We start from the raw sequence: 26677 nt of genomic DNA, 5'->3' as shown, positions 1-26677 counted from the left end.
TTTGCTTGTTACTGAGGTTTCTTCAGTTCAATTCCAAAACCCAAACAAGCAACCATGGTGTGATTATTTTCAGATCATGGTGGAATCTTAATCAGTTCAATGGGAGAGCATCTACAGCACTTATTTTTATTCATTTCCAGGTGACCAATAAGCTAGAACAAATTTCTGTTTTGGGAAAAATAAAAGATAAGCCTATATAGAAAACACAGTCTGAATGTAATACTCAGAAATTATAAAAGAAAAGTTCCTGAGAAGGTGTCTTTTCTGATCTCTAAATGTTTTTTCTGAAGCCAATGCCAATGATTAAAACAGTAGATAGAAATCATTAAATATATTTTTAGATTTTACAACTTGAATGGCTTTTAAATGCCTTACCATGCTTTTCATTCTTCCTACAAACTACATGCAAATATTATAACATTAAATAGAATCGGAGAATTGAAAAATAGTTACACAAATATATAGAAACATTGGTTTTGTCCATTTAAAAGACATTTCCTGAAAGATTGCTACTAGGCATTTAATAAAGGTCTAATCTAAGTGTTCAGAAAGAAAACAGATGAATAAGACAGAGCATACACTCAATGTGCTTACTATATAGTAATTGTTTAGAAAACTATACCACTAGGCAAGATGAATCATGTCACACTGTAATAGAGGTACAAGCAACATGTCATAGGAATACAAAGGAAGTGTCTTGGAGAGGGAAATGGCATTGTAGGTAAATTTCAAAGGATGAAGAGAGTGTCGAAATTTTCCTTCTATCAAGGACTTTCCTACCCATCAAGGTAGGAAGGTGGGAGGGAGTGCCTGGAAATAAGGACATTCAGAGCTAAAAGAAAACCAGAGGTATCAAGGTGCATGATGTATCTTACAACAGTAAAAAGCCTGACAAGGTGGAAGAATAGAGCATTTGGAGGGCTAAAATAAGAAATCAGGCTGGAAAGAGAGAATAGGACTTTGAATGTCAGGTGTTTAGGACATCTCAATATGAATAGGCAGGATTTTGTGCAAGAGCATAATTTGATTCAACTTGTACCTGATGAAGGCAACTGCAGCAATATTAAGACAGTTAAGCTGTTTTAACATAATAAATAGCAATAAAGCTATTGTTCATGTCAAAATGTTGTGAACAGAGAAAATATGAATATTTATTTCTACATCTGAAGTATTCCTGAATATTAATTGTATTATTAATGGAAAGGTATGAAAAGTTTGCATTTGTCAGCGAGATTCCTTATTTTCTACCTTTTCATGTTAGGCATAAGGTGCCATTGTGTCCTTTGGATTAACCCAGACAGAAGTTCATAGAAGCTCATTTTTAAATGTGTAATCATTTCTTTTCTGGTTTTTGAGGGCTATAGAAGGGTAGAATAAGAGCTGTCTTTCTAAGTTAAGAAGTCTTAGTCTTAAGACTGCTCTCAAAATATTCAAATAAGAAACAAAAAAAGTACAAGGATAATCTTGATCATCATAAACCAGCAATAAAAAAGTAATAGATATTTTTATTTAGAATCAAAACAAATATCTCAGTATTGCAAAAACAACACTAAACTTCAAGAAATACACTGCTAATTTGGAGTGAGCTTTTATTTGTACTATTACAACTTGCAGACAAATCTAGAGGAGATAAACAAGTCAGAGTGCCATCCTACCATTACCATAGCCATTGGTTACAATATATCCTACAAAGCACAATATTTATATGGATGTCATCTCCAGACTCTTTTACAAGCAAAAGTGAAGCTCTAAGAATACATGCGTCCTCACCTCTCCCTTGCAGAGGAATTTCTCTTAAAGATGTAGGCCACAGAGCAAACATCAGGTCTCCTGGGGAAAAGGTGATAACCTCGTCTCACAATCAAAGCCCAAAGAGCTGAAGGTGTGGAGGTTCTGCCTGACAGGCAGAAGGATGACTTTGTCATCTTAGTTCTTGTGGAAACAAATGAAGAGGTGGTCAACACAGAGGCGCTCCTCAATAAATTGAAAGAGAATTGCAAAACTGGCTTTGCTTCCCTCCTGCAGAGCTCCAGCTGGGATTTCCATGTAGATGCTGTTACAGCTCAGCACCTCTCTCCAGTTGATGTGTTTGTCATCTGTGAGACTGGACTGGATAGTAAACCTTTTCTTGTTATTAGACATTAGTTCCTGGGTTAGATTTAGCCGGTTATCAAAGTAAAATAAATTACTGAAAGATTGTGATCCCTCTGACTAGGCCTTCACCCACGTGAATATTATAAGGTGGGTGAGGGAAAACAGGATCACCAGAGATTTTCAGGACCTGGGTTACTTAAGTAATTAAGGGAGACCCTGGAACATTCACAGCCATGGCTGTGGTGGATGTGAAGGTTGAGGATTTGAGTGGTGCAGCTGGTGTGGACAGTGACACTGGGTTCATCTCTTTCTCTCTCTCTGACAAAGCAGTGACAAAGTATTGAGATCAACTGCGGGGAGAATATGACCACCTGGCAGCTTTTGTCCGAAAGGAAGAACACCTCTGCAGATTCTCTTTGCACCACCACTGCAGCTCGGGTTCGCCAAAGCTCATAGTCTTTACAAGGATATCTGGAAAAGATTTGGGAAGACGAGGTTTTTACTATAAGTGCGTCTTAGGTATTTTTCAACTCAAACTAGAGATTGCAAGAACAAAATAGATTTTATATTTTTTATTTCTAAAAGATTTTTTAATTGTGAAATATAAAATATATACAAAAAAGCAATAAGTTTCCAAATACATTTTACCACGTAGTTATAGAACAGATTTTAAAGTTTGGAATGGGTTACAGTTCCATGATTTTTCATTTTTTCTTCTAGCTGCTCCAAAGCACATCAATATAATGATTCAGCAATCATAATCATTTGTTAAATCCTCTCTTCTCTGTTATACTCCACCTTCTCTTTAAATAACATATATACATAAAAGGAATAAATTTCAAAATATGTCCAAACAATTAGTTATAGAACAGATTTCAGATTTTGCTATGGGTTACAATTCCACAGTTTAAGGTTTTTATGTCTAACTGCTCTAAGGTATTGGAGGCTAAAAATAGTATCACTATTCAGCATTCAAGCTCATTTGTTAAACCTGACTGTCTCTGTATAACTCCACCATTACCTTTTATCTTGATCTTTCTCCCACACTTTAGGGGTATTTGGGCTATGCCCATCCTAACTTTTTTGTGTTGGAAGGGGCTGTCAATAATATGGGATATGGGACTGGAACCAGTTGATGTTCTAGAAGGGCTGGCACCTCTGCATTTCAGGACTTATCTTGAAGCTGTAGGTTTTGGAGAATTACCATAGTGCATGGAACCTTTGTAGGATCTTATATAACGCCCTAGGTGTTCTTTATGATTGGCTGGAATGGTTTTGGTTGGGGTTTGGTAAATTATGATAGGTAGCAATGTCTAACTGAGGCTTGTGTGAGAGTGACCTCCATAGTAGCCTCTCGACTCTATTTGAACTCTCTCAGCCACTGATACCTTATTTGTTACATTTCTTTTCCCACTTCTGGCAGGATGGTATTGTTGATCCCATGGTGCCAGGGCAGGCTCATCCCTGGGGATTATCTCCCATGCCACCAGGGAGGCTTTCATCCCTGGGTGTCGTGTCCTATGTTTTCCAGAGGGCAATGGTTTCACTTGCAGAGTTGGACTTAGAGAGAGAAAGGCCACATCTGAACAGCAATAGAGGTCCTCTGGAGGTCACTCTTATGCATACCTATAGGTAGGCTAAGCTTCTCTGCTACCTACATAAGCTTCACAAGAGCAAGCCTCAAGATCAAGTACTTGGCCTATTGATTTGGGTGTCTCTAATGTTTGGCACCATATCCGGGGTTTCTCCAGTGATAAAGTTTAATAGTTCCATATTTTTTCTCCCATCCCTCAATTGGCTTTGCCAATATTTTTGATTATCTTCTTATTATACTCTGGGATATATCCAGGCATTACATTGAGCTATATAGGATTAAAAGCCCTTATTCTTATTCTGAGATCCCTGTGTTTGGATTGCTTAAATTACCTATCCAAACAACTTGGCTTAGATTATGTGCTACAGAAAACCTAGGTTCTGGACATAATAAAGCATTCTTCCTCTGGTCTCAAAGAGTAAGTGAAGTCTTAAAATACACACAATGTCTTCCTTACCCCTGTATTCTGAATTACCTTAATCCTGACCCAATCGGCTTCATTCTTATCTTAAATACCAGGTGTTATATATATATAAAACAAATCCAGAAATAATAATTACCACTATGGACTAAATGTGACTGCTATAAGAACTTACAATCTAGACCCTAGTTTTCTTAAAAATATTTTCTAAATGAGATCATACAATATTTGCTCTTTTGTTTCTGGCTTACTTTGGCTCACCAAATGTCCCACAGGTTCATCCACATTGTTGCACACCTCACAGCTTCACTCCTTTTTGTGGCAGCACCATATTCGATCATATGTTTACTCCATCATTTGCCAATGTACTTAGTCAGTACATCTTTCTGCCACCTCTATCTACTGGGCCTCATGTATAGTGTCCAGTGTCAACAGTCCATCAACACTCTCAATTTTAGATAATTTCATTGTTGCCAAGAGAATGTTAGCCAGTAAACATACCTTCACCAAATAAAAAATCCAAACCTTCCCCTAACTCTTGTCCTTGCCCACATTATGTACCACTGGCATTGCTGCTGTACTGTTGATGTTTTCATATTTTCCCCCATACCCCAAAATTACACACTCTTTGTATGAGGTTCATAACCTTGCAGTAGTTCATGCAAGAACTTATTTACATTTGTAGTGTTAATTGATGGAACACATGAGTCTATACAACCCCATTCAATCATGTTCACCTTAAATACGGTGAGGTTACTTTTAGACACACTATCGAACTGCCTTCACTTCTAGCTGTTCCCTTACAATTAAGTTCAATCTTATTAGGAAACTGTTTACCCATTTCAAGCTTCTGTATATCTCTATGTCCCCTATATTCTGTATTATAAGCCTCTGATTTTACCTTTACCACAATCAAAAAAGTGGAGTCATACAGTACTATCATTTTGCATCTGGCTCAGCATTATGTCTTCAAGGCTCATCTATCTTGTCATGCGGTTCAGGATGTCATTTCATTTTACTGCTGCATAGTATTCCATTGTATGTATAAATCACATTTTGTTGTCCACATGTCTGTTGATGGGGACTTGGATTGTTTCCATCTTTTACTGATTGTGAATAATGCTGCTATGAACATTGGTGTGCAAGTGTTTGTTTGTGTCACTCCTTTCAGCTGTTCTGGGTATATACTGAGTATTAGCATTGCTAGGACATAGGGCAATTCAATATTTAATTTTCTGAGGACCCACCAGACTGTCTTCCATAGTGGCTGTACCATTATACATTCCCACCAGCAGTGCATAATTGTATCAATTTCTCATCATCCTCTCCAACATTTGTAGTTTCCTGTTTATTTAATAGTAGTCATTCTTATAGGTGTGATGTGGTATCTCATTGTAGTCTTGATCTGCATTTACCTTATACCTAATGAGAATGAGTATCTCTTCATGTGCTTTTTAGCTATCTGTATTTGCTCTTCAGAAAAATGTCACCTCATATCTTTAGCCTATTTTATAATTGAGTTGCTTGTTCTTTTGTTATTGACTTTGCATGATATCTTTAGGTATACTGGATATCAAAACTTTATCTGATGTGCGAATTCCAAATATTTTTTCCCATTGAGTTGGCTGCCTCTTCACCTTTTTGACAGTCTTGATGTGCAAAAGCATTTGATTTTGAAGAGTTCCCATTTATCTATTTTTTTTCTTTTGTTGCTTGTGCTTTGGGTGTAAAGTTTAGGATGCTACTTCCTATTACTAGGTCTTGAAGATGTTTCCCTACATTTTCTTCTAGGAGTTTTATGGTACTGGTTCTTATGTCTATGTGTTTGATCCGATTTGAATTAATTTTTATATAGGGTGTAAGGTAAGGGTCATTTTTCATTCTTCTGTTAGATTCTATTTGCTAATATTTTGTTGAGAATTTTTGCATTTGTGTTCATTAGGGAGATTGGTCTGTAGTTTTCCTTTCTTGTAGCATATTTGGTATTAAAGTTATATTAGCTTTATAAAATGAGTTAGGTAGTATTCCTTTTTCCTCGATTTTTTGAAAACGTTTGAGCAGATTGGTGTTACCTGTTTTTGGAATGTATGATAAAATTCACCTGTGAAACCATCTGGCCCTGGACTTTTCTTTGTAGGAATATTTTGATGACTGATTGAATTTCTTTACCGTGATTGGTTTTTTGAGATCTTCTATTTCTTAATGAGTTACTGTAGCTTGTTTTTGTGTTTCCAGAAATTTGTCCATTTCACCTATGCTGTTTGGTTTGTTGGCATATTGTTGTTCATACTATCCGCTTATGTTTTTTTTTTTATTTCTTCAGTACCTGTGGTAATGACCCCCCTTTCATTTCTGATTTTGTTTACTTGCATACTCTCTCTCTTTTTCTTTGTCAGCCTTGCTAGTGGCCCACCAATTTTCTCAAAGAATCAACTTTTGGTTTTATTGATTCTTTCTATTGTTCTTTTGTTCTCTCATTCATTTAACTCTAATCTTTGTTATTTCTTTTCTTCTATTTGCATTGGGGTTAGTTTGCTGTTCTTTCTCAGCTTCCTCCTGGTGTGCTGCTAAGTCCTCAATTTTTGCTCTTTCTTGTTTTTTAATACAGGCATTTAGGGCTATAAATGTCCCTCTCAGCACAGCCTTTGCCATATTCCATTAGTTCTGATATGGTGTATTCTTATTTTCATTCATCTCCAGATAGCTAATGATTTCTCTAGCTATTTCTTCTTTAACCCACTGTTTGTTTAAACGTGTGTTATTTAATCTCCATGTATTTGTGAAAGTTCTTCTTTGCTGGTTATTGATTGACAGCTTCATGCCATTATGATCAGAGACAGTGCTTTGAATTATTTCAATGTTTTCAAATTCATAAACACCTGTTTTGTGCCTTAGTATATGATCTAACCTGGGGAATATTCCATACGCATTAGAGAAGAATGTATATCCTGGTGTTTTGGGGTATAATGACCTATATATATATATCTGTTAGGTCTAATTCATTTATCAAATTGTCTAAGTTCCATATTTTTTTGTTGATCCATTATCTGGTTGTTATGTCTATAGAGGAGAGTGGTGTTTTTAAGTCTCTTATTACTACTGTTGAAACATCTATTGCTCCCGTGAGTTTTGCCACTGTCTCTCTCATATAATTTGAAGCTCCTTGATTGGGAGCATAGACACTTATGATTATTATTTTTTCTCAGCTAATTGTCCTTTTTACTAATGTATAATGCTCTTCTTTGTCTCTTATGATGCCTTTACATTTAAAGTCTATTTTGTCTGATGTTAGTATAGCTATTATTCCTGCTTTTTTTTTTTTTTGGCTATAGCTTGCATGGAAAATCTTTTTCCATTCATTTACTTTCAATCTTTTTGTATCCTGGTGTGTAAGATGAGTCTCTTGTAGGTGTCTTATAGATGGATTATATTTCTTAATCTATTGGGCCATTCTGTATCTTTTAATTTGTAGGTTTATTTTGTTAACCTTCAAAGTTATTATTGAAAAGGCATTTCTTGAATCCACCATCTTATCCTTTTGATTTTATTTTTCAGGTTTCTATTTTCTTATCACACTTTCTGTTTTTATCCTTTAGGTTACCCTTACAGGTACTCTTCAATTCTGTGCCCTCCTCCTCTCCTGTCTTGTATTTTCAGCCAGAAGAATTCCTTTTAGTATTTCTTGTAGAACTGGTCTCTTGTTGACATATTCTCTCAGATATTTTTTCTGAACATTTTAATCTATCTCTAAGTTTTGAAGGAAAATTTGGTTGGGTACAGAATTCTTGGCTGGAAGTCTTTGTCTTTTAGGATTTTAAATATATCATACCACTGTCTTTTTGCCTCCATAGTGTCAGTCGAGTGGTCCAGACTCAGTCTTTTGTGTTTTCTCTTGCACGTAGTAGATTGTTTTTCTCTTGCCACTTTCAGGATTTTCTGCTTCTCTTCAACATTTGACAAACTGATTAGTATGTGTCTTGGAGGCAGGGCTATTTGGATTTATTCTATTTGGAGTTCATTGGGCTTTTTTCATGTGCATATTTATGATGTTTGTAAAGTTTGGGAAGTTTTGCCCCATTATATCCTCCAGTAAACTTCCTAGCCATTTACTCTTCTCTTCTCCTTGTGGAACACTGATGATTCTTATATTTGCATTCTTTGTTTTGTCTATCATTTCCCTGAGATCCGATTCAAATTTTTCCATCTTTTTGTCATTTGCTCTTTTGTGTGTCCAATGTCAGTTCTCCTGTCCTTTAGCTCTCTTACTCTTTCTTCTGCCTCTTCAAATCTGCTGTTGTGTGCCTCTAGTATATATTTATTTGGTTTATTTAATCTGTATGGCACCTGCTACTTTTCTATTTATTCTTTCAAATTCCTCTTTATACTCTTCTACTGTGTTCTTGATGCCCTTTATGTGATAAGCCATCCTACTGATTTTATTTTTAAATTTATATGAACATCTTTGATTAGTTGTTCCAAAGTCTGTGTCTCCTCCAGTGTTTTAATTTGGTCATTAGACTGGACTGTATCTGTGCATCTTCATATGATGAGTGATCTGTTGTCTTTGTGGCATGTAAATATCTTGATAGGGTTACTTTGAATGTTGACTTCCTTCAGTGATCTAGGATAATATATTTCTGATTTTAAAAGCAAAAAACAAAAGTGCACAACATTGACCTGTCTGGTCCTTCATGAGTTCTGAAGTTTGAATTTTATTACTTTTCACTTCAGTGAAATAGGGAGTCGTAAGAAACCAACCAAATACTACAAATAATGTCATTTACTTAAAAGTTACTTAATTTAGTAACATGACATTATGTAAAGAACACAAATATTAAAAAATGCCAGGCAAAGGTTGACAATGCACCAGGCTCCAAGGGTTGGCCTGATCTCAGGCTAGATATGGGATGGGGTGTGTTATCCTTTAGGATATTTCTACCATGACCTAGAGGAGACTAAAATTTCTGGCTCTCTCTGAATTTAGGCCTAAAAGTTTGGTGTGGAAGGAAAATAGTGTACCATGTCACAGGGTCCTATTATCAGCATTTCCTCTCAATCAATATATATATGGTGCCATCTCAGACAGATGTAGCAATAGTTTTGATGAGGATAGAGAGTATTTTATGATAGTTCATATCTGGGACTTCTTTATTCCCATTCTTGGGGCAGAGTAGCCTCCAAACGAATGTGTCATTATCTGGGTTCTTTGATCATGGGATAATAAGTTTGGCAGCAGAGTGATTGAGGGTAATCTAAGAGTTTCTCTATTTCATTCTTATACTCTCCCTTGGGGGATGAACCCAGGGCAACAGACACTTATGCGTGCCCAGTATTTTATAGTTAGAGCTCTTTGCTCAAATGCAATGGTTTCCAAAGGAATGAAAGACTGCAGGGAAGGAGATGCATTATCAATGATGTGCCATCCTCTCTGCTTCCACTTAATCCTGAGGGCATGCACCCATCATAGAGTTGCCATCATGGATGAAAGAAGTCAGAGGTTCTAGCTATCTTCATTTTTTAATGACACTCCAGTTTCAGTAACCAGACAATGTCTCTAAGAGCCAAGAATTGACAGAAGACTTGGTTTGCTGCTACTAATCAGGAGGTGTGTTCTACTGGAATAAGACATATAGGACCACCGTATTTGTTCCTGACATGTAGTCACTGTCAGTGAGGGTCAAAGTGAAGTCTTTTATTTTGTATTGAGGTTCAAAGTAAACTCTTCCAGATCCCTACCCACCGTGTGGGATCCTGTCATCAAGCATAGAAAACATGTTATAAGGTTGAGGAGTAACCAAAGCAGAATCCTGTTTATCAGAGGAAGCATTCTACCAACGTCCAGAAAATACGACTGGTCCAGCAGAAGACAAAATTGTGTGACTAGAGAAGGCCTATAATCAATCATTTTGGATAGCAGTGTTCAGTATCTCTGTATCTTTTATCCATCTCTCATACCTCCCTTAAAGCCTGCTCTCAGAACAGGATCTATTATCTGTCATTTGAATTCCAAGAATGAGATCTCCATATTTTACATCAATTGCCTAGCTCTTAGGGTATCAAGTGTTCCATGAACACATTTTAGGTGTATCGTACTTATTAATGAGTAAATAGTTCCTTTTCTATTACTTGTATTTTAGTATTTAGACTCTTAAGTTTTAAATGATTTTCTATCAGGGTTCTTTCTGCAGTTTCTGAAGAACAAGGTGTCTGCTTAGTGACCTTCATTTGACCCTTTAGCTGTTTAACACAAGTTGCTATAGCTTTTGGATAACTTTGCCTGGAAAAACTGGCCCCCAAATATAAATAAAACACAAGTAACTAAGAGGGGAACCCCTGAAAATGACTAACACCAAGGCCAGAAATAGCTGATCTGGTAACTGAGTTGAAAGGCAAAGGATGCAAGCCTGGGGTCTATTTACAGATGCTCCAGATATTCGAAGTTTGTGTGAGGCACTGATAGTCTTCAGGGAAGTTTGCTGGACTTAAATTCCTGGTTCCCAACCTTAAAGGTGGGAGTTTGGCATTGCAAACTTAAACTCTAAAGAACAAAAGTCTTATTTATAAGAAAAGGGAGTTTGAGGTCCCAGCTAACAAGTGGGAAATATTTGTTTTTCTTAAAAAAGGACTTTTTATACCTTTGAAATCATACCACATTAGGTAGCCACCTACACCGAAATTCGTAGCCAGCCCTGAGGCAGGGCCTTGAACACTGGATTTAATTTCCACTCCACTCTTGTACTTTCTACCAGAACCTATAATATTGGTTTGCTCTTCCACTTTTGCAGCCTATTAAGGCTATGGAGAAGCAGATAGGACACATTCTCAAAGAGAAAATGTGTCTGTGAAAAAATTAAAAGTGCCAGTAGGACCTGATTATCTTGGATCTTAGTTTATTTTCTGTAAGCTTGGAAGCTCATAACTTTCCAAAAAAATCCACCTTCTTGTCCTAATGCTCTTTTCTGGTCTGAGACATTCAGAATTGCTGAGGAAAATTCCCACAGACATGTTAACACTGAGAACAGGAACCATGTACAGTTTTCACAGTGTAACGTAACTTCTGATTTTTGCATCACTTTTACAAAGTGAAAATATTTGAATTTTAATGTGCAAATGGAACTTTGTAAAATGGCAACTCATCTTTGAAAAGGAAAGTTGGGATATAAAACTGGTATACACCCAGAGAAATAAAAGTAATAGACACGAGAGTTCTGGAAAGATGGCAGAATAGGATAAGTCGGGTCAACCCTTGCTTCAAGTAACACTTAGAAAAGAGATGGGAAAGTGACTGAGTTGGTGATACCAGAGTGGAAATAACCCAGGATGGTCTACTACACCATATAGGGAGGCCATGCTTGCAAAAGCTGAAGAACAGAGAAGCAGCTGGTGCAAACAGCCTAATGCACCTGTTTCCAAATGGAAGCCTGGAGCTCTCAGGAGTGCACGGACTAGGAGACGGGGGCTAGGAAATAAACCAAGCTGCATTCCATGAATGTGCTACCCTCACCAGTGCAGCCCAGTGATCTGCGAATCACCCCACACCACATGCACCTGAACCCTGACACTCGACTCCCACCTCCCCACACTCCAGATTTCCCCACCCCACCCCAGCCCCAAATGCTATCATGCCTGCCAAAGAACAAGCCACCTCTCCTGCCAAAGTGCAGTCTCACCCCGCCCCTCCAAAGACCATCCTCCCCCTCCCTGTCCCCTGCAGGGGGCATAAAAGCATAAAGGCTGAGAGCACTTACCTTCATCCTCAGGCTACACCTGCCCCCAGCCCATATACTTGCAGAACCTCACTTGCCCCTGCCCCCGAGCTCTGGGCATGAGTACATTAGTTTATGGCCCTCCCAGATCCAAGCATACCCATGGCCTCCAGTCAAGCACCCCAGCTCAGGGCAAGTGCTGAACTTCACAGCTGGGCCACATATGCCCCGAGCCTGCACTGGTGCAAGCCCAGGACACTGCCCCTGAGCTCTGCACATGCACAAACAAGGGCCCTGTCCCCTAGACCCATGAACCCACATAGCCATGTGCTTCCCACTGCTGGGACCCCACGGATTTGTGCACTGACTTCTTGACACCTATATCCCAATTCCCTGCCTCACAAATGTGCACATTTGCCCCAACCTCTGGCATAAGCACCCTGCTCCCACACCTTGCAGGTGCTCATGGGTGAATTTGTGCCACATAGTCCCTACATTGCACACACATGCACAATTGCTAGAACCTCATTCACACCTATGCATCCATGCCAGGGCACCACCCACCCGGTGTCACCATCCAATTCACATCCTGCAACTCTGGTGACCTATGCCTACCCCTACCCACTCCCAAATTCACATCCAGAGCTCTTTGGATCTTTCACCCTGCACAAGGACACATCTGCAATTTTACCTCCCGTCTGTGCCCCAACTTCTGTGCCACCTACCTTACACTCTGATACCCACAACCCCCAGGCTCCACGTGCCCACCCACATCCTACCTGCACACCACCCTCTGTCCATCCACACAACCTCCCCATTCTCATCCCAGCACACTCTACCTTTGTATCCCCATGCCAGACCCTGTTCCTGTATTCCAACTTCTGCCAGAGCTACACCACATACTACTGGCACCTGCACTGCACCTCCACAACCCTGCAGCCAGCATTCTTATGCTCACAGGCACCAGTGTAATGTCCCCAACCTGTGCTTGTACCTGCACCCCATTGCATCACCACATGTGCTCCACCCCATGCCCCACATCCTGCTCCACATCTATGCCTCAAATACATATCTTTAGACTACTGGAGGAAATCCAATTCCAAGGTAAACTTATCAGGATATTTACATGCCTCAAAGACAACAGAAGATGACTAAGCATATCATAATGCAGGCAGATATAGCTCAGACTGTGCCAGTTTGAAAGAATTTATGTTTCTTAGAAAAAACTGTTTTAATCATGACCTAATCTAGTGGGAGTAACCATTTCTTTTAATCCTTATTCAGTAATTTTGGTGGGAGTACTTTGATAAGATTATTTCCATGGAGATGTGACTCACCCTGTTGGGGGTATTAACCTCAAATTAGAGGGAGGTATGACTCCATGCATTATAGATGGGTCTTGATTAGTTTACTGGAATCCTTTAAAAGAGGAAACATTTTGGTGAGAGTACCCTTTTAAAGGCACAATAACCACAAGAACCCACTCAGCCAGAGACCTTTGGAGATGAAGAGGAATACACCTCCGGGGTAGTTTCATAAAACAAGAAGCCTGAAGAGAAAGCTAGCAGATGTTTCAATGTTCACATGTGCCTTTCCAGTTGACAGAAACTACAAACTTCATTGGCCTTTCTTGAGTGAAGGTAACCTCTTGTTGGCACCTTAATTGGGACATTTTTATATACTTGCTTTAATTGGGACATTTTCTCAGCCTTAGAACTGTAAACTTGCAGGGATTAATGAACTCTCCTTTTTAAGAAGCGATTCCATTTATAGTATATTGCATTCCATCAACTAGCAAACTAGAAGGCAGTTTAATGACCTAATTTAAACATGGAAGGAGACATAGACATTGGAATAACTAATCAAAGATGCTCATATAACTCTACTAGATAAAACGAATGGGAAGGCTAATGACATAAAGGAGATCAAGAAGACACTAGAAGAACATAAAGAGGAATTTGAAAGAATAAATGGAAAAATAGCAGATATCACAGAGATTGAAGATGCTTTAGACCAAATAAAAAATATACTCAAGATACACAACAGCAGATTGGAAGAGACAGAAGAAAGAATAAGTGTACTAAAGAACAGGATAACTGATTTTGATCACTCAAAACAACAAATGGCAAAAATAGATGGAAAATTTTGAATTGGATCTCAGAGAAATGAAGGATGAAACAAAGCAGACAAATATAAGAATTATTGGTGTCCCAGAAGGAGAAGAGAAGAATGAAGAGTTAGGAAGATTAGTTGAGGATACAATGGCGGAAAATGTCCCAACCCTTATAAAAGACATAAATATGCAAATCAAAGAAGCCCGATGAACACCAAATAGAATAAACCAAATAGACCTTCCAAAAGACACATACTAATCAGTCTGTCAAATGTTGAAGAGAAGCAAAAAATCCTGAAAGTGACAAGAGAGAACAATCTATTACATACAAAGGAAATCACATAAGACTGAGTTGGGACTACTCAACTGACACTATGGAGGCAAGAAGGTAGAGGAGTAATATATTTAAGATCTTGAAAGAGAAAGATTTCCAGCCGAGAATTCTGTACCCAGCCAAATTGTGCTTCAAAAGTGAGGGAGAGATTTAAATTTTCACAGACAAACAAATACTGAAAGAATTTGTTAACAAGCGACTGGCCCTAAAAAAATGCTAAAGGGAGATCTGCCAGTTGAAAAAAAAAGACAGGAGAGGGAGGTCTGGAGGAGGGCACAAAACTGCAGAGTAACAGTAAGGGTAACTTAAAGGATAAAAAGAGTGAGAGACAAAAGAATATATAGATATGACAAATAAAATTCAAAGGAAAAGATGGTGGACTTAAGAAATGTCTTTTCAATAATAACCTTAAATGTTAATGGACTAAACTTATGAATTTAAAGACACAGACTGGTGGAATGGATAAAATCCAGTCATATGCTGCTTATAACAGACTCTTTTTAGACACAAGGATACAAGTAGATTGAAAATGAAAGGATGAGAAAAGATGTTCCATGAAGTTTGTAACCAAAAGAAAGCAGGAGTAGTTATACTAATACCAGGCAAAATAGACTTTAAATGTAAAGACATCATAGACAAAGAGTTTCAGCAATAATAGTAGGCAACTTCAATATACCACTCTCCTCTATAGATAGAACAACAAGCAGAGGATCAGCAAGGAAATAGAGAAGTTAAACAACTTAATAAATGAATTAGACCTAACAGACATGTATGGGTGATTACAACCCAAAGCATCAGGACATGCATTCTTCTCTAGTGCTCATGGAACATTCTCCAGCATAGATCATATGCTGGGGCATAGAACAGGTCTTTATAAATTTAAAACATTAAAATTAGCCAAAGCACTTTCTCTGATCACAATGAAATGAAGCTGGATATCAATAACCACCAAAGATTGAGAATTTTCATGGAGTTAAAATAATAGTCTTAAACAACCAGTGGGTCAAAGAAGAATTGCTAATGAAATCTGTAGTTATCTGGAGAGAAATGAAAATGAGAATACAACACATCAAAATTTATGGGATGCAGCAAAAGCTATGTTGAGAAGAAAATTTGTTGCTTTAAATGCCTATATTTAAAAAACAAGAAAGAGCAAAAATCAAGGGTTTAACTGCTCACCTAGAGAAACTTGAGAAAGAATAGCAAACTAACCCCAAAGCAAATAGGAGAGAAATAACAAAGATAAAGCAGAGTTAAATTAATGGGAGAACAAAAGAACAATTGAAAGAATTGGTAAAACCAAAAGTTGGTTGAGAAAATTAATAAAATCAATGGACCACTAGCAAGGTTGACAAAGAAAAAAGGAATGGATGCATATAAACAAAATCATAAATGATAAGTGGTACATTATAAAATACCCTGAAGAAATAAAAGAAGTAATAAGACAATACTATGAGCAACTATATGCAAACAAACTAGACAACACAGATGAAATGGACAAATTCCTGGAAACACAGAAAGAAGCTTCACTGATTAACAAAGAAATAGAAGATCTCAACAAACCAATGACAAGAAAAGAGATTCAATCAGTCATGAAAAATCTTCCTACAAAGAAAAGCCCAGGGCCAGATGGCTTCAAAGGAGAATTTTATCAAACATTTGAGAAAGAACAAATACCAATCCTGCTCAAGCTTTTCCAAAAATTTGAGGAAATAGGATCACTGCCTAACTCATTTTATGATGCTAAAATTATTTTACCAAAACTAGACAAAGAGGTTATAAGAAAGGGAAACTACAGGCCAATCTGCCTATTGAACGGGGACTAAATAGTCTTTTCAATAAATGGGCATGGGAGAACTGGATATCAATAGCCAAAAGAATGCAAGTGGACCCTTACCTTACACCCTATACAAAAATTAACTCCAATTGAATCAAACACCTAATTACAAGAACTAGTACCCTAAATTCCTTTGGAAATTAAATATCGAGTTGCCTTATGATCTGGCAATAGTACAACTTGGGATATATCCAGAAAAGCTGAAAGCAGGACACAAGCAGACATTTGCACACTGATTTTCATAGCAGCATTCACAATCACCAAAAGTTGGAAACCATCCGAATACCCATCAACAGATGAGTGGATTAACAAAATGTGGTGTATACATATGATGGAATATTGTGCAGGCATGAGACAAAATGAAATTCTGAAGCACATGGTAAGATGGATGAGTCTTGAAGACATAATGCTGAGTGAAATAAGTCAGACACAAAAGATAGAGACTCTATGACTCAATTTTTATGACTATGGTGAAGGTAAAATGGGAGTTTTATAATATAGAATATAAGAGACTTAGAGTTACATAGAAGCTAGAGACTGGTGAACAGTTACCTAATGAGGTTGAACTCCAATGTAGGGAATAGATAGAAGTGAAGCAGCTCACTATGGGTCTATAAGTATAATTACCACATTGAGGGTGAACAGGTTTGAAAGGGGTTGTATAGACCTATGTATCCCACTGATTAACACTACAAATATAAATAAGTTCTTGCATGAACTACTTCAAAGGCATGACTCATATACAAAGAGTGTTTAAGTCCAGGGTACAAGGAGAAAACTGCTATTGCATGCAATGGGCTATGTTTAACAGGAAAACATCAGCAGCATGAGGGGTAAGTAATGTGGGGAGGGACAAGAGTTAAGGGAAGGTTTAGATGTCCTATTTGGTGAGGGTGTGTTTATTGGTTATCTTTCTCTTGGGCACAATGAAATTATGTAAAATTGAGTGTTGATGAAGTGTGGATTTGGGGCATTATACATGATGCCTTATGAATGCAGGTGGCTGAAGGATGCAATGACTGAGAAGAAGATTGATGAACCATGGTGTATACACATGATCAAACATTGTGCTGTTACAAAAAGGAACGAAGTACAGTGATGTCAATGAACCTGTAGGACATTTGGTGAGGTGAAATAAGCCAGAAACAAAAGAACAATTATTGTACAATATACAAAATACAATTATTGTATGGTCTCCATTAGAAAATGCTTATAAGAAGACAGGGGCCTAGATTCTAAGCTTCTTAAGCAGACACATCTAGTCCAGAGTAGTAACTATTATTTCTGGATTTTGAGAGGCTGTTTTATATATGTATAACCTGGAATGTAGAGATAAGAAAGAAGCTGATCAGGTTGGGTTTGAGGTAATTCAGAACACAGGAATTAGGAAGATGCTGTCTATATTTTAGAATGTCACCTACTTTTTGGTACCGAGGGAAGAAAGTTTTATTTTGTATGGAACCTAAATTTTCTGTAGCACATAAGGTAGCTGAACCTGTCTGGGTAGATCATTTAAACAATTGAAACACAGGGAGCCCAGAATAAGAATGAGGTTCTTTAATCCTGTATAGCTTAATCTAATGCCTGGACACATCTTAGAATATATTAAGCAGATAATCAAAAAGCATTGGAAAAATCCCTTAAGGGATGGTAGAAAAAATATGTATCTATTAAACTTTACCCTCAGGGAAACCCCTGATACTGTATCAAATATTAGAGACACCAAAACCAATAGCCCAAGCCCTTGATCTTGGGGCTTGCTCTTGTGAAGCTTATGTAAGTAATGGAGAAGCTTAACTTACCTTTAGGTATGCCTAAGAGTTACTTCTGGAGGATCTCTTTTGTTGCTCAGATGTGGCCTCACTCTCTCTAAGCCCATCTCTGAAAGTGAAATTATTGTCTTCCCCCTTGTATGGAACATGACCCTCAGGGCTGAAAGTCTCCCTACAGCATGGGAGATGACTTCCAGGGACGATTCCAGCTCTGGCACCATGGGATCAACAATTCCATCCTGACTGAAAGGAGGAAAATAAGTGGAAATAAGGTATCAGTGGCTGGGAGAATTCAAATAAAGTCAAGCAGCTACTCTACATATCACTCTAATTATGCAAGTTTCAGTTAGACATTGTTACCTTTCATAACTTGTCAAAACCCAAACAAAACCATTCCAGGCAATCATAAAGAACACCTAGGGTAATATATTTGATTCTACAAATGCTCCATGCACTAGATTAACTTTCCAGAAACCTACAACCTCCAGAAGGGTCCCTTGACAAGATAAGTCATGAAACATAGAGGGGCTAGTCTCTCCAGGACATCAGTTAGTTCCATTTCCCTACTCCATATTATGGACAGCCCCTTCCAACATGAAAAATTTAGAATTGGCATAGCACAAATACTCTTAAAGAGTAGGAGAAATATCAAATATGTGGTGGAGTTATGCACAGAAGTTAGGGTTTAACAAATGGGTATGATTGCTGAATCATTATATTGATACATCTTTTAGTCTCCAGTATCTTAGAGCAGCTAGAAGTAAATACCTAAAATTGTGGAATTATAACCCATACAAAATGCTGAAATGTGTTCTACAGGTAATTGTTTTGCCGTGCTTTGAAATCTATTGCTTCTTTGTGTATATGTTATTTTTCACATAAAAAGAAAAAAAGTTGATTGTGATGATAAAGAAATGTTTATCCCTTCTAGCCTCCCATGTTCTGTAGCAGCTAGAAGGAAAAATCTGAGATGATGGTAACATATCTCATGACAAACTCTGGGATTTCTCCTGTAACTACTTGAAGAGTGCTTTGAAAGTTATTGCTTTTTTCTTTCTTTGCTTTGTATATATGTTATATTATACAACAAAAAAGTTAAAAAGAAAACAAACAAAATAATAACAGTAATACTTTTGTCTAAAACAATTGTTGCATACAATTGTAAATGCATTTTCTGTTTCCCCAGAAGAGGATGCAATTATGTGGGTAATATTGACTCTTGTACTTGGTATTCTATAATTTAAATAATATAACATAAGATTAATACAATTTATGCTATATGATAAGAGGATAAGGAAGAAAAGTATATTTGTTTCATGTATATAAATAAACATTCATAACAAAACAGGAAGAAATATTGAAAGCCAATATAGTCTGTTTTGGCAACTGGTCATGTGAATGAAGCTCATATTTATAGCTATTTTCTTCTGCTATCCATTTCATATTTCCTTTACTCTTAGCAAGCATCTCAGCTGGTCTTCCTTCTTTGTCTGGTGAGGTGACCAAACATTTCCTGAAGTGTCTTTGCCATTAGTAGTCCTGTTTGTATTGAATTGTTGCAATTTTCTATTAACTTAAATCACAGGGCATAGCAATACAAAGAGTAATGCCTTAGGGCATCTCCGTTATTCCAGGCAAAATTTCCTTTACCTCCATTGTGTAGTAGTAGGCCTATTTACCCTTAATAATCAGGTTCAATTACTCCATCCAGTATAATAATTCCTTTCTCTGAATGTTGATTCAGAAGCCTATGTAACACTGTTAGGCAAGGGGTCCTATAAAAGGATTCCACAGGAGACAAGGAGTTAAAGCTTAATAGTTTATTGTTAGAGAGAAACAGATTGACAGCAAAGGGAGAGCAGGCAGGTGGGAGCCAGCAAAACCTGTTGGCAAAAGAGAAAGGAAAAATGACTCCAACTCTCTTTCTGTTTTATTTTCTGATACTTGACATTCCTGACTTTTTATGTTAATAAAATTGACCAGAGCTGTTATTAGATTTGGAGGGATGCCTTAGCTTAGCTCAAAGCAATTTTTGGAGGGAGCAGGGACATTGTATTCTTCTTTTGGCTACTTCCTGTAGTGACCAGGTGAAGTTGGGGAAGGAAAACTTGCTTGGAGCCAGGCAGAGGCATTATTAATTGGGCTGTGACAGGAGCAGGTTTTACACTGTTGTTATAGCAGGAGTATGTTTTCAGAATTTTGCTGGTTGGTTATGGCTGCTGTTGATTTGTGAACAAATTTAGATAGAACTTAGTAAGCGACAGGGGTTTAGGAGGAAAATTAATAGGAGGAAAATTAAAGAGGAGTGAGGTATTAATAAGATTTAAGGGGCAAAATGATGAATTGATGAAATCAGTTGTTATTTTTGGAGAGTTTAGCATTTTCAGGTGTTAGAACTTCTTTGGCATTAGAATGATTTGGAGGTCTAAAGTTTCTGAAAAACAAACTTAATTAACACATTAGATATTTTTTAGGGTTTCTAGGAACATTGTTGGTTTGGATTTGCCTTATTGTGGCAGTTTTATAACAAGTTTTATAAGGGCAAGCCTTAAAATTGAGGCCTTGGCTTCCTGGGGAATTCCTAATAATTTCATTTTTCCCGGTTCTTTAAGGGACTTTGGAGACACTTTTTCATTTTTCCCCCAAACACTCTGAAATGTAGAGTATAAAATATTAACTTGTACAGAACAAATAGATTCTTTCCTTATTCCAGGTTTTATATTAAATAAAGTTGAATTAGGTTGTTTAATTTACTAGACAGATTAAATTAGGGCAAATTTTGGACAAAATAAACATTTTTTTATCTTAAGCAAAAGTTAAAGCTTTGAAATACAGACATCATTTTTTTACCTTGTATATTGACTTATTTTGGTTTTAACTATATCAGTTTCATTACATTTTTATTTGAAGTTTGAAGGTTATATAAAGAATAAAGTACCTCAGAATTTAATGATAATAGTTAATCCTTACAATCTGAGCTTTAATTTTTATAAATATTTTTAAATGAAGCATTTTTAGACATAAAAACATTAGGCAGTTGTTTTATATTAAGATATTATACCAGAGGTTTTGTTCTATTATGTTTTTACACTTTTACCAGTTATGTTATTTAACAGATAAAATATTATACATGTATTTGTTTAATTTTTTTTAAAAGCTGAGCACATATATTTTAAGAGAAGTATTAGAACAAAGCAGTGCAACTGATAATTGGGTGTTTCTATGACTTGTAGCCTTTTTAAAATAATTAAAACCATGATTAATTACACCATACCATTGCTTATAGATTAGTATTAGAATATAACATTGATAGTGAGAATGTTGTCAAATTTTTAAGAATTTATACAATGTTTAAATATATAAATATTTTACTTATTTAAATTTAATTAGTAACAAAGTATAATTTTCTTAACCATTGTAATATGTTTTAAATACTTCTTATGCAATAAGTTAAATTATTTTAGTACTTTAGCACCTTATTTATAAAAGGTGAAAGAACAAATTATTTCTAACAGCTTTTTTCCTAACAGTGAGAAGACTTATTTTCTGAAATAAAGGATAATGCCAGCATAAACATTAATAAGGATTTTATTTGTATTTATACAAAATAGTAACTTATGCAAAAAACTATTTGGATGATTAAGAAAGATTGTTTTGCAAAATACTTCATATTAACAGCATACTTACAGTTCATGTTACTAGAACACAGAGAAAACTTTAGTTTTGTATGAATATTCAGCCTAACACAAAAGCTTTCCTTTTTTTGAAATATATGATAAACAGACCTATTAAATTTTGGTTAATACTGATTATTACAGACATAATTTACTTTCATAAACTCCTTTTTTTGTAAACCTTTACAATTATTTTATGACTGACAATTATTTAGAACTTATAATTGCAAATGACTATAACAAATAAAATCCATTTCCTTCAACTCTATATTACTTTCCTTATTTAGGGTTTGTAATTTACAATGACCATAACAAATACAATTCATTTTTTAAACTTTTTATCCCCTTTTTTATTTATTTTGCCTATAGTTTTATTTATTTAAACTGTATAAAATTAGAAATAAATTGAATAATACATTTATAAAGCTTCTGAACCTGTATACCTTCTTTTGATAATAGTATTTATGAAGGGAAGAAGAGCTGGAGATTTATAAAATAATGGAGGAAGGAAAGACATTTATGTTTGGGCTTAGAACATGGCTAAGCATTTATATACATTATACTTTGAACACGTAAATGATTATTTTATAGTACATTTAAAATTTTTTAGCTTAAATTAGCAAGAAACTTAATTTTTTCCTTAACAATACCTTTAACTGCTAAATACTGCCAAGAACGTGTTAAGTTACAGTTTTTAGAAAGTAGTTTAGAGTTCTATTTGTTTAAATGCTACTTTTTTATTTAAAGATTATACATGTAATTTTTATGAGGACTTCTTAGGTTATTTTTTATTTTTTTGCTTTCTAAATTTCTTTAGCATTTTTATTCTTTTGTTACCACTGTTTTATATGGGGCCATAGATGCAGGCTGGGAATTGTTAGGCATAGAGTCGTTAAGGAATTCACATGAGACAGTGAGTCAAAGCTTAATAGATTTATTGAAGATAGAGAAAGCAGGCAGGTGGGAACCAGCAAAAGGAAAGAAAAATGGCTCCTGCTCTTTGTTTGGGAGCTGTGTTTTCAAAGGGAGAGTGCTGTTGAGAGGGGAGGGTGCCCACTAGGCCGTCTGTTGTCCCTTGAGTGAATGGGGGCTTGTTGACTTAGGGTATGAAAGATTGCTGAGGTATTGACATATTATTTCCCTCAATGTGTAGCTGCATGTATCAGGTACGCTGAGACACTGGTAGGGGAGGGTGTTATCAACAGAGACAGATTATGGCCATATTTTTAGTTATCTGGGATGTCTTCATTCATCTGGAGGATACAACACCAGCCAGTATAGCAGTTGGTTCATATCTAGATCCTTGGACTTGCCAAGGATGCTGAGTAAGGGGGCTGAAGGGGCTCTACATTGAGTTCCTTTTGCTCTTGGAAGTCTTTTTCTGAGACCTAACAGGAATGGGAAGATAATATGATAGGAGTGAAGACCATGGGCATTTATGTCACTTCCTCTTGTGATCTACTTGTGCCTTCAGGACCTACTTGAGGCTGACTTTGCATATACCATTTCCATTTAATGATGGGATGCTGCTGTGCATGACCAAGTTTATAACTTTGTGGGTTAGACAACACCCAATTCCTGATGGACGACTCAGATTTCATGGCAATTTGGTAAGCCAGTTGTTAAGCAGTAGGTCTCTACTAAGACCCAATAGCATGCAAAAAGCTGTTTTTCAAAAGCAGAGAAGTATCTGCACAAGATGGCAGTGGTTTGCTCCAAAATCCTAAAGGTCTGTACAGTGATTCTCCTATATAGGCCTGCCAAAGGCTCCAAACAGCATCTCTATTTGCCACTGCAACTTCCAGAGCCATTGGATTTGCTGGATCATTTGGTCAAAATGGCACAGCAGCCTAGACATGTGGCAAAGTTTCCTTGGTCACATCACCACTCAAAACTAGCACCTATTTTGATCACTCAGAAAATTGGTTGGATTAGCAAACTCAAAAAAGAATATCTTTCCTGAAAAATCCAGAGAAGCAAGGAGAATTGTGGGAAGATGGTAGAATACAGAGCTCCAGAACTCAGTCCTCTCACCAGAACAACTGTTAAAGAGGCAGGAAGTGCCTGAGACAACTATTTTAAGGCCTTAGAATTCTAAACTTGTAACTTAAAAAACACCCTTTTAAAAAGCCATTCCATTTCTTGTATATTGCATTCTGGCAGCATTAGAAAGCTAAAACACTGACCCAATTTTGAGTAGTAATGATTGATTTGGGAAAGTCATCTCTTGTGCACCCCTTTTCCCAGAATTTGCCCTTCCTGTGAAAGCAACTTGAGGAAATAAAAGGAGTATAAGAAACTATAGAGGTAGTCAGTCTGAAGTAAAGCCTTGTCAGCTTCAAACACTCATGAGAGGAAGGTATGTCTCCATGGTAGCAGAGGGGACAACCAGATTCCAGTGAACAGGGGAACTCCAAAACGGCTAATAAGCAAAATCCCAGGACAAGACAGTGTGCAACAAAAAAGGAAAACAAAAAGGATGTGAAGTAAGGTCCCATCCAAAGGAATAAGATAAAAGTCCAGAAAACATCAATGAAGAAGACCAGAATACAAGCATATAGAACAGTGTTTTGCAAAATGATCTTAAAAGTGCTCAAGAAGATGAAGGAAAATACGAAGAAAGAACTAATGGATATCAGGAAAACATGAATGAGCAATATGAGAATCTTAGAAAAGAGAAATTTAAAAAAGGAACCAAAGAGGAGTACTGAAGTTGAAGACCATAATAAATGAAATGAAAAATTAGTAGAAGAGTTTCAAGAGGAGATTGGAGCTTTCAGAAGAAAGAATCAGTGAACTCAAAGAAAAGATGCTTGGAATGAGTCTGGCTGAGAAACAGAAAGTAAAGAGAATTATAAAAAGTAAAAATAGCCTAAAGCACCTCTGGGGCACTATCGGGTGTACCAATATATGCCTAATTGGAGTCTCAGATGGATATGAAAGACAGAATGTAGAAGAAGCAATATTCAAGAAGTAAGAATGGAGAACCTCTAAAACTTAGCAAAATATATGAATTTTCTATTCAAGAAACCCAGAAATCACCAAACAGGACAAACATGATGAAAAAAACTGCATCACCTATTAATCACAGTACCGAATGCAAAGTACAAGAAGAGATCACTGAAAGTTGCAAGAAAAAAAGCAACATGTCATGGACAAGGGAGTCTCAGATTGAGTTCTGATTTCTCATCAGAAACCATGGGGAAAGAAGACAGTGAGTTGAAATACTTACAGTGCTGAAAAAACAACTGCTGACTGTTAAGTTGAAAACAGACTCTGAAAATCAAGGTGCAGAATTAGTTTATTGAACTAAGTGGCACGTGTGGGAGCAGAACGAAAAGTTACTGCCCAAAGCAAAATGGTGGGGAAACAGTTTATATACTTGCTTAGAACTAAGAAAGGGTATGGGAAAAGAGAAGGGGGAAGCTAGGGGTTGTGGGCTATGTGAGTTGTCTGGGGCAGGGCATGCTTGGGTATCATACATCTGCAAAAGTTGCCCCAGGCAGAATGTTTGTGTAGGAAAAGGCTTATCTGGTGAAGATAAGCAGACTTGCTGGTGTCAGCATGACTTGTTTATCACAGTTCCTCCTTTCCTGTAGAGGCAGGAGTCATAATTAGCACCATGAGAGACCTTTGGCATGACAGTCTGCCTCAGGTGCTTTTTTTTTCTTCTTTGTAGTTTGCTCAGTAAAATGGGAGTTTAAATATTAGTAGAGCTACTTGCCATTTCACATTCACACAACCAAGAATTTTATATCCAGGAAGAATTTCTTTCAAAAATGAGTAGAGATAAAGACATTTGCAGATAACAAAAGCTGAGGGATTTCATCACTTCTGTACATTTCCTACAAACAATGATAAAGGCAAGTCATCAGACTGAAAGGAAAGGATAGCAAACAATGGTTCAAAGTGGCATAAATGAGTGAAGACTGTGGCACAGGTAAACATTTGGGTAGTTAGACATGGCAGTGATATTGTAGTGCATTATTTGGTATGAAATTCCACTTCTTACTTCTTATGAGGCTAAAATGCAAATGCTTTAAAAAGTAATGATAAATATATGGTCTTGGACATACAGTGTAAAATATAAGTGGCAGCAAGTACAACAAAAAAGGTGGGAGGACAGAGGTATATTAAAAAAATCTATGTGTATGCTAGTGAAGTTAAGTTGGTATGAATCCAAATATGATTGTTATATATTAATGATTTTGCATTTTAATCCCATGGTAGCCACAAGGAAAATAGTTTAACATAATATCCAGATAGAAAAGAGAAGAGTCTCAATATAATATAACACATAAAATCAATAAATACGAAAGTAGGCAGTGAAGGATTAAAAAGTATTAGTCTAATACTTAGACTAAATAGCAAAATGACAAAATAAATCCCTCCAGTAGTGATTTGAAACATAAATGGACTAAGTTCTCCAGCAAAAGGCAGAGATTGACAGAATGGTGCAAAAAGTGTGACCAAACTATACACTGTCTGCAAGAGACTCACCTTAAAATCAAAGCTGTAAGTACTTTGAAAGTATTTCTATCCCAAGTATGCATTTCAGAACTGAAGAAATAACAATTAAATGGGTTTATTGATACACTAAACCAATCATGAGATGGAATTGGGCTAAAACTCCATTGATTACCTGACCACCATTAGCCCCTACTCTGATTTGTGGATCCCTAGCATGTTTAGGAACAACCAGCCAACATCATTATACTTGTTAACTCCACAAAGCTCTAAAGGTATCAAATATGCTCTCACCCACGTCAAATATGCTCTCACCCAGGGCCTTACATCTTTTTTATATATAATTTTTTTTCAGCATGGGCAGGCACCAGGAAATGAAGGGTCCTTGCATCTTATAAGTGAGCAGTAGTATCCAGTAATGACATTTTGCATTTCTAGATTTCCAAGTCACACCCCAGACTATCAGTGCCATCTTCATTATTGGAAATAGAATCATTAGAAGCTTTTAATTAAATCAGATTTGAGAACAAATTCCAAAAACTCAAAGCCAACTCAAAAATTTCATCTTTAAGATTCTGGTTTTTTTAAAAAAGTACTTTAGGTACCAAAATCTATATTATGCATGGTTCTCCAAATGAACAGAACTGACAGAATATATGCACATT

The 26677-nt window shown here is 36.6% G+C and overlaps 1 protein-coding gene and 1 pseudogene across 3 annotated transcripts in view; one reads left to right on the top strand and one right to left on the bottom strand.

The window, feature by feature from the left end:
• Window positions 1–26677, top strand: part of GPR174 (G protein-coupled receptor 174) — a 65107-nt gene that overhangs the window by 31808 nt on the left and 6622 nt on the right. The gene's annotated exons all lie outside the window — the stretch shown is intronic.
• Window positions 1767–4440, bottom strand: LOC143671929 (ornithine decarboxylase antizyme 1 pseudogene; annotated as a pseudogene).

The sequence above is a fragment of the Tamandua tetradactyla genome, chromosome X (assembly GCF_023851605.1).
Source record: "Tamandua tetradactyla isolate mTamTet1 chromosome X, mTamTet1.pri, whole genome shotgun sequence".
NCBI lineage: Eukaryota > Metazoa > Chordata > Mammalia > Pilosa > Myrmecophagidae > Tamandua > Tamandua tetradactyla.
Note: the sequence above shows the minus strand (reverse complement) of the source record. Positions and strands in the feature narration are given on the sequence as shown.